The sequence below is a fragment of the Myotis lucifugus genome, unplaced genomic scaffold (genome assembly GCF_000147115.1).
Source record: "Myotis lucifugus unplaced genomic scaffold, Myoluc2.0 scaffold_4, whole genome shotgun sequence".
Taxonomy (NCBI): Eukaryota; Metazoa; Chordata; class Mammalia; order Chiroptera; family Vespertilionidae; genus Myotis; species Myotis lucifugus.
In genome coordinates this window covers 9,393,881-9,401,851 of record NW_005871052.1, presented here as the reverse complement: position 1 = coordinate 9,401,851, position 7,971 = coordinate 9,393,881, and the positions used below count along the sequence as shown (strand labels likewise).

General features: G+C 39.8%; 1 pseudogene; it reads left to right on the top strand.

Annotated features, from left to right (window-relative positions):
- Positions 1 to 4,201: 4,201 nt before the first annotated feature.
- On the top strand, positions 4,202 to 4,673 carry LOC102424868 (annotated as a pseudogene).
- Positions 4,674 to 7,971: the final 3,298 nt, after the last annotated feature.

Genomic DNA, 7,971 nt, shown 5'->3' with positions numbered 1-7,971 from the left:
GGTGAAATGTTCTGAAGATGTCAATTAATTCCATCTGACCTAGTGCATCATTTAGGATTGATGTTTCTTTGCTGATTTTTTGTTTAGAGGATTTGTCCAATGGTGATAGTGGGGTATTAAAGTCCCCTACTATGACTATATTGCTATCAATCTCTCACTTGATATACTCCAAAAGATTTTTTATGTATTTGGGTGCTCCTGTATTGGGTGCATTTATGTTTACCAGAATCATTTCTTCTTGTTAGTTTGCTCCCTTTAGTATTATGAAGTGGCCTTCCTTATCTCTTGTTATGTTCTTCACTTTGCGATCTAATTTGTCCGATATAAGTATTGCTACCCCAGCTTTTTTTTTTTTTTCATTTTCATTCACCTGAAAAATCTTTTTCCATCCCTTCACCATCAGTCTGTGTGAGTCCTTTTTTCTGAGGTGGGTTTCCTGTAGACAGCAGATATATGGGTCATGTTTTCCCCTCAGCTACCGTATGACTTTTGATTGGGGCATTTAATCCATTTACATTTAAAGTTATTATTGATAGGTACTTGTTTGTCACCATTTTTATTTTTTACGCCTGTGTTCCTTCTTCACTTCCTATTTCTTCTTTTATCAGCCGACCCTTTAGCATTTCTTGCATTGCTGGTTTGGTGGTAATAAACTCCCTTAGTCCTTTTTTGTCTGTGAAGCTCCTGATTTCACCCTCAGTTTTGATTGATAGCCTTGCTGGGTACAGTATTCTTGGATTCAGACCCTTCCTTTGCATAACTTCGTATATTTCATTCCATTCCCTTCTTGCCTGATGTGTTTCTGTTGAGAAATCAGTAGCTAGTCTGATGGGGGATCCTTTTAGGTAACTTTCTATCTCTCTCTGGCCACTTATCAGATTTTTACTTTGTCATTGGTGTTTGCCAATTTAATTATAATGTGCCTTGGCGTCAGTCTTTTGGGGTTCATTTGGTTTGGGACTCTGTGAGCTTCTTGGATTTGTGTGAGTTTTTTCTTCCTTATATCAGGGAAGTTTTCTGTCATTATTTCTTCAAACAGGTTTTCTATTCCTTGCTCAGTTTCTTCTCCTTCTGATACCCCTATTATGCTGATGTTGTTTCTTTTCATGTTGTCCCAAAGTTCCCTTAGGCTCTCCTCCTGTTTTTTAAGTGTTTTTTCTAGATGCTGCTCTGCTTGGGCATGTTTTCCTACCTTGTCTACTAGCTCACTGATGCAGTCCTCTGCTTCTTCTAGTCTACTGTTGATGCTTTCCATTGAGTTCTTTATAGCAGCGATGTCATTTTGCATTTCTTCTTGGTTCTTCATTTCCTCTTGGTTCTTACACATATTGTTGAATTTGTCTTCCATTCTTTTCAGCCACCTTATGACCATTTCTCTGAATTCTTTCTCTGACATATTGCTTGCCTCCTTTTCGTTTACTTTCTTTTCTGGTGATGCCCCCTTTTCTTTCATTTGCAGGCTGTTTCTTTGTCTCCCCATGGTCTCCTTTCTCCGTGTGTCTGGTTATTTAACTCTCTCTCTCCTGCGTTGATTTAAAGGCATAAAATACAACACAACAAGGCACAATGCACAAGGCACTGAATACAAGTGTATTCCCTATACTAATAACCCCAAATAAAGGTGACTACCCTAGAATAGAGAATTAGGGGATAAGACAGTGATGGCGAACCTATGACACCCATCTCAGAGGTGACACGCGAACTCATTTTTTTGGTTGATTTTTCTTTGTTAAATGGCCTTTAAATATATAAAATAAATATCAAAAATATAAGTCTTTGTTTCATTATGGTTGAAAATATCAAAAAATTTCTATATGTGACATGGCACCAGAGTTAAGTTAGGGTTTTTCAAAATGCTGATACGCTGAGCTCAAAAGGTTCGCCATCACTGGGATAAGAAAAGAAAAAAAATGCAGAAATGATATTGAGAAAAGGAAAAAAAGTAAGTGAGAGAAGAAAGAGAATTAAAAAGAAGGGGGGGGAACTATTTATATGGGAGAAAATTCCAGTAGAACAACTAATCCCCAAAAAATGTCAACAACATCCAGAGATGATTGCAAACTACGAGCAACAACTAATAACAAGCAAGGAGAGGAAAAACAGAAGCAAAAAATAAAGACAAAAATAAAACAAAAAATGGAAACAATCTCACAAACAAGCAAAAAAAACCCCAAAACAATCTAATCAACAATCAAGCAAACAAGAACAATAGGACAGAGAGAAAGCAAGGCAAAACTAAACAAAGTTAAAAACAAACAAACATAGTACAAAAAAACAAAACAAAAAATAACAACAGAAAAAACAAAACAAAAAATGGAAGAGAAAAACAATTTTGATAGTGAAGAAGGCAAAGCGAGAGGTGTGTATGGACTTGCAGCAGGGGATCAGAAATTAGATTTATAAGTAGGATGAATTTTTATCATGTGGTAAAAAGAAGGAATAGGGAAAATCTAATGCAGGAATAGAGTAAGAGAACAGGACAACAAAAGGGTAAAAGTGAGGGATGGAGTGTTGGTATAAAGGTAAATTTGAGATAGTGTAAAAAGATGCTAAAGGAAAAATGAAAATAGAATGCAGAACATTAATCCCAAAATAAAATAAAGAGAAAATAAAATGACACTTTCAAAAAAGGTTACAATAGTAGTAGTAGTAGTAATACTAATTAAAAATAAAAATATAATAATTAAGGTAAAATCAAGTGAGAAAAAAAGAAAAAAATTAGTTTCTTAAGTAAAAGGTGAAAAAAATGTGCAGTAGTGAAGGTCAGTCACTTCTTCTACTCTTCTGTTTCGCACGCCTTTTTCCTGTCAGGTATTCAGGAGAGTATTGAAGTTCCCTGCGATACACTGCTTCTCTTGTTGTAAACCACAGTCCTGATTTTAAAGCAGGCAGTATTTCTTTGTTTCCTAGACTGCCTTTATTTGTGTTTACAGAAGAGTCAATTTGTGATTCAGCCCCTGGGTAGCAGTGTTTCTGGATTGACCTCCAGGGCTATAAGTCCTCTCTAGCCAGTATTTAGGTTTTGTTTTCCCTGTTGCACTTAATACTGGTTTGGGAGAATCGACTGCCCCAGAGCTGGTTCCTTGATCATTACTCTCTGCTCTGATTCCCAGGTTCCACAAAAACAACTTTCCCCTGCAGTCTCTGTGAGTGTCCCCAATTGGGTGATCCTATGTATTGGGTTTAATAATCAAAAGCAAGGATTTAAAGAGAAAAAAAAAAGAGCCAGAGTAAATGTGCGAGCTCACAACCTCCACCGTCCAGATCTGCGTGCAATCTCTTCCGCACGTCCTCTCTCCCCTGGCACTAAGCACCCAGCACACTGGCAAAATCCGAGGCTGCCTTTTTGCGCCCAGTCCAGCTATGGGCTTATTTTTAGAGTTCCTTTCTGCCAGCAGCCCTGCGGATCCCCTTCCACACTCGCCCATCATGCTGGCCCCAACGGCAGCGGACTTTGTGGGTGCAGACTTCCCTCACACGCGTTCCTCTCTCCAACCTGGATTACAAACCACACCTTTATCTAGGTGAAATCTGACCTTTCTGTGAGCAGGAGCAGGGCTTGTCTGAGTCCACATATTCGCGCTGTTTGAGATCTAGTGTTCCTGGGTTCGTAGCTGGTCCCTGGGTGCCTTGGTTGCAGGGTCCCTGGATGTAAACACTTCTGATAACAGCCCCTCTCCCCCTTCAAGATATGAACTGTATGACCCTTATCCTGAATTCTTTTTCTGATATATTGCATGCCTCCATTTCACTTAGCTGCTTTTCTGGTGATTCCTCCTTTTGTTTCCTTTGAGGGTTTTTTTTTGTCTACCCATTTTTGTTCTCACTGATAGATATAGATGTTGAGTCGTTCAGGGGCTACTCCTCTGGGCTCAGTCTTTCATGACTGTGGACCCAGATCTAGAATCCCCTGCCACCAGCAGTCCTGCAGACCTCCTTTCCACAGTCAGATGCTGTGCTTGTCCCTAGGGACACGGCTCAGTGCCGTGCAGTTTCCCTCTGACCCTCTGGGCTCAGCAGAGGTCTGGCAGATCCTTTCAGCCCCGATTCTTGATTTTACTTTTATTCAGGTGTCCTCTACCTTTCCCAGCTGCAAATGTCTCACCAGCTGAGTCTTCTTCACCAATTCATGGTGGATTTTATTCATTTCAGCTGCTCATTCAGCTGCTCCTGCTTGCTGCCCCATTTCCTCTCCAACAAGATGAAAGAAACTATACTGAGCTAGGAGAAGCTCACCAAACAGCAGGAACAGGTGTGCATTGGTGGTAAAGGAACTGCTCCTAGAAAGAAGAAGAAAGTGGTTCACAGACCAGTTATAACAGATGATAAAAACTTCAGTTTTCATTAAAGTAGTTAGGGGTAAACAATATCTCTGGTATAAGAGAGGTAAATAACTTCCAGGAAATTGTGATCCACTTTTAACAACCCTAAAGTTCAGACATCTCTGGCAGCGAACACTTTCACCATTACAGCCATGCTGTGACAAAGCAGCTGACAGAAATGCTATCCAGCTTGGTTCAGATAGTCTGACTAGTTTAAGGAGACTGGTGAAGCTTTGCCCAAAAAAATCTGTAGATGGAAAAGCACCATTTGCTACTGGAGAAGATGATGATAATAAAGTTCCAGATCTTGTGGAGAATTTTGGTGAAGCTTCCAAGGATGAAGCAAACTGAATTCAGTAAACTAAAGAAAGTTAACTTGAAGAAGTTACTAGGAGCTGCTATTCTATATTATGACTAGAGGCTTGGTGCCCAAAATTCGTGCACTGGGGGGGTGTCCCTCAGCCCAGCCTGCACCCTTTCCAATCTGGGACCCCTTAGGGGATGTCTGACTGCCGGCATCCCAATCTCTCACAATCCAGGACTGCTGGCTCCCAACCACTCGCCTGCCTGCCTGATTGCCCCTAACCACTTCTGCCTGCCAGCCTGATCACCCCCTAACCACTCCCCTGCCAGCCTGGTTGACGCTTAACTGCTCCCCTGACAGCCTGATTGCCCCCAACTGCCCTCCCCTTCTGGCCCAGTCCCCCCCAACTGCCCACCCCTGTCAGCCTGGTCACCCCTAACTTCCCTCCCCTGAAGGCCTGGTCGCCCACAACTGCCCTCCCCTGCCGGCCATCTTGTGATGGCCATCTTGTGACCACATGGGGTTGGCCATCTTGTGCAAGGGCATGATGGTCAATTTGCATATTACCTCTTTGTTATATAGGATTGCTTTTTCAAATTTTCTTTATGGATCTGATAAAATCTAGATCTGATAAAATCTAGATCTCAATTTTTTTTAAGCACAAGCCCCTTGACACTGCAGCTCTTTTCTGTTTTTGCTTATATACAAATCATTTTTTGCAGATAATTAAGCTGAACAAGCCTGCAAATAAAGCTTGAAACAAAGATTTATTAAGTTCTTTGCCTAGTAAAAAAAAAGAACAAAACTCTTCTTTTCTCCCCCAAAGACACCTTGAATCTCCTTGAAAGACACCTAGATTACACCTAGAGATGAGCTGTCACATTAACTCTGTAGATACATATTTACTTTTCAAAGGAAAATATGGCTCATGACCTTGGAAACATATTGACATTATAAAACTGGGCACTAAGTACTTTTAGTGCCTGCAGAGATTTATCTACAGTCCAAAATTTAAAGAAACTATTTGGGCCTATTTCATCCCCCAAGAAGACACTCTAAGAAGTAAAAGAGAGAGAAATATTATCTTCTTTACTCATTTTTATTTACCTCTACAGTTTAGTGAGATCTTAAAAAAACCCAACTTTGTGGACCTTGTAGATAACTAGGAAATCTTTCTTAAATAAGTAAGCAAGTGATAGAAGATTTTGGCATTGCTCTGTGTACTAACAAATGAGTAAGAGTTTTCCAGAAAGGGATAAGAATGTCCACACAAAGGAAGAAGTATGTTCAAAGGTCCAGAAAGTGTGAAAGTCCATAGTATATTAAGTGAAAGTAGAAACATTTGACTTATACATACTATACTTGTACTTAGGGGCTGTGAAGCATAAAGGGATATTGGAGTTGAGTACAGAAAAGTAGATTGGAGAAAGATTGTGAAATGCCCTAAATGTCATCCCAAAGAGTTTGTAAAAAGTCTATCTATATCTAATGTCTAAAATAAAACAATATACTACTACTTGTTTTGTGGTCAGGGAGAAATATTACACAGTACCTCAGTCCCAAAGAACTTATAATCTGATGGATGCAAGAAGACAAAATAAATAAAATACCATAAGTTGACAGATGTATTTGAAGAGGAGGAAATAGCATTGTAGATAGACTTTGGATAAAGTTTCTGAGAAAGCTTCTTAGATGATTTCCTCTTGACCTATAATGTAAACTTTCTCCAAAATTGGAGATGTTCCTGGAATTCCAAACACTTGGAACCTATGTATCCATATGCTGTAGTTCTTCCCCACTTTGTTTCCTGTTTCCATTCTGGCTCTTCTGAAGAAAATCACTCTGACCTTTAATGCAAATTGATATCACCACAGATTTAGTTTTTCATCTCACCACTTGGCATCACTTGGCAATCCTTTCACTTTTTCTTGGTCAGTTCCTCTCGAATTCTTTTCAACTATTATTTCAAGCCTTATCTATTCTCCACTCTAATGACTTCAATACCCAGCCTTCACACTCACTACCCAACTGATTACTTCATCACCTACCTTCTTTTAAAAAATTGAAGCTATGAGGCATTTTTCTGACCTACAATCTGCATCTGCTCCAATATTATACTTTAATCCCCTCATTCTCCTCAGCCTATAAGCATATTCAAAACTCTTCCATCCTTGCCCTGACCGGTTTGGCTCAGTGGATAGAGCATCAGCCTGCGGACTGAAAGGTCCCAGGTTTGATTCTGGTCAAGGGCATGTATCTTAGTTGCGGGGACATCCCTGGTAGGAGGTGTGCAGGAGGCAGCTGATTGATGTTTCTCTCTCATCGATGTTTCTAACTCTCTATCCCTCTCCTTTTCTCTCTGTAAAAAATCAATAAAATATATTTAAAAAAACTCTTCCACCCTTAAAACAAAAACACTTTTCTTTTATCATGGAGCCTCCTCTAGTCTTCTTCAGTGTATTCTGTTACCCTCTTGCGTTACCATAAAACCAGAGGTCTCCAAAATTGTTATCTACATTTACTGTTTCTATTCCTTCACTTCTATTCCTTCACTTCCTTCACTTCTATTCCTTTCAACCACTGTAATAGGAATTTCACCTGCACCTCTCCACTGAAACCTCTTTTGTTAGGAACACCAATTACTGACAAACGTCTCTATGCAATAGGCACTTTTAAGCCCCTTTCTTTTTTTTATTGCTAAAAGTATTACAAAGGGTATTACATATGTGTCCTTCCCCCCCCCCCGCCCTTGACAATCCCCTGGCCTCCCTTACCCCCCAGTGTCTTATGTCCATTAGTTATGCTTATATGCATGCATACAAGTCCTTCGGTTGATCTCTTACCCCGCTTCCTCCTGCCCCCCAACCCTCCCTGGCCTTCCCACTGCAGTTTGACAATCAGTTTGAGACAGCTCTGCCTCTGTATCTATTATTGTTCAAAAGTTTGTAATGGTCTTTATTATCCATGAATGAGTGAGATCATGTGGTATTTTTCCTTCATTGACTGTAAGCCCCTTTCTTAATAGACCTTACTGCAAGATATGTTAGTGTTGATTACCTTGGTATGCTTGAAAATCTCTACTTACTTGAATTCCAGACCCATTCGATTTTTTCTAGTCCTTCTGCTTTAGCTTTTTTATTTATGAAACTTTTATGGATTTCTTTTTTTTCCCTACCTCTTAAATGTTTCTGCTATCCCATGCTTCTGCTCATGGCCTATTTCTTTTGTTCTAAACCCCACATTCTATTACCTATGCCTGGATGATTTTCAAATCTATATTGCTAGTTTAGACCTCCTTCATGATAACTAGATCAGTAGGTCAAACTGCCCACTAGACATCCTTAC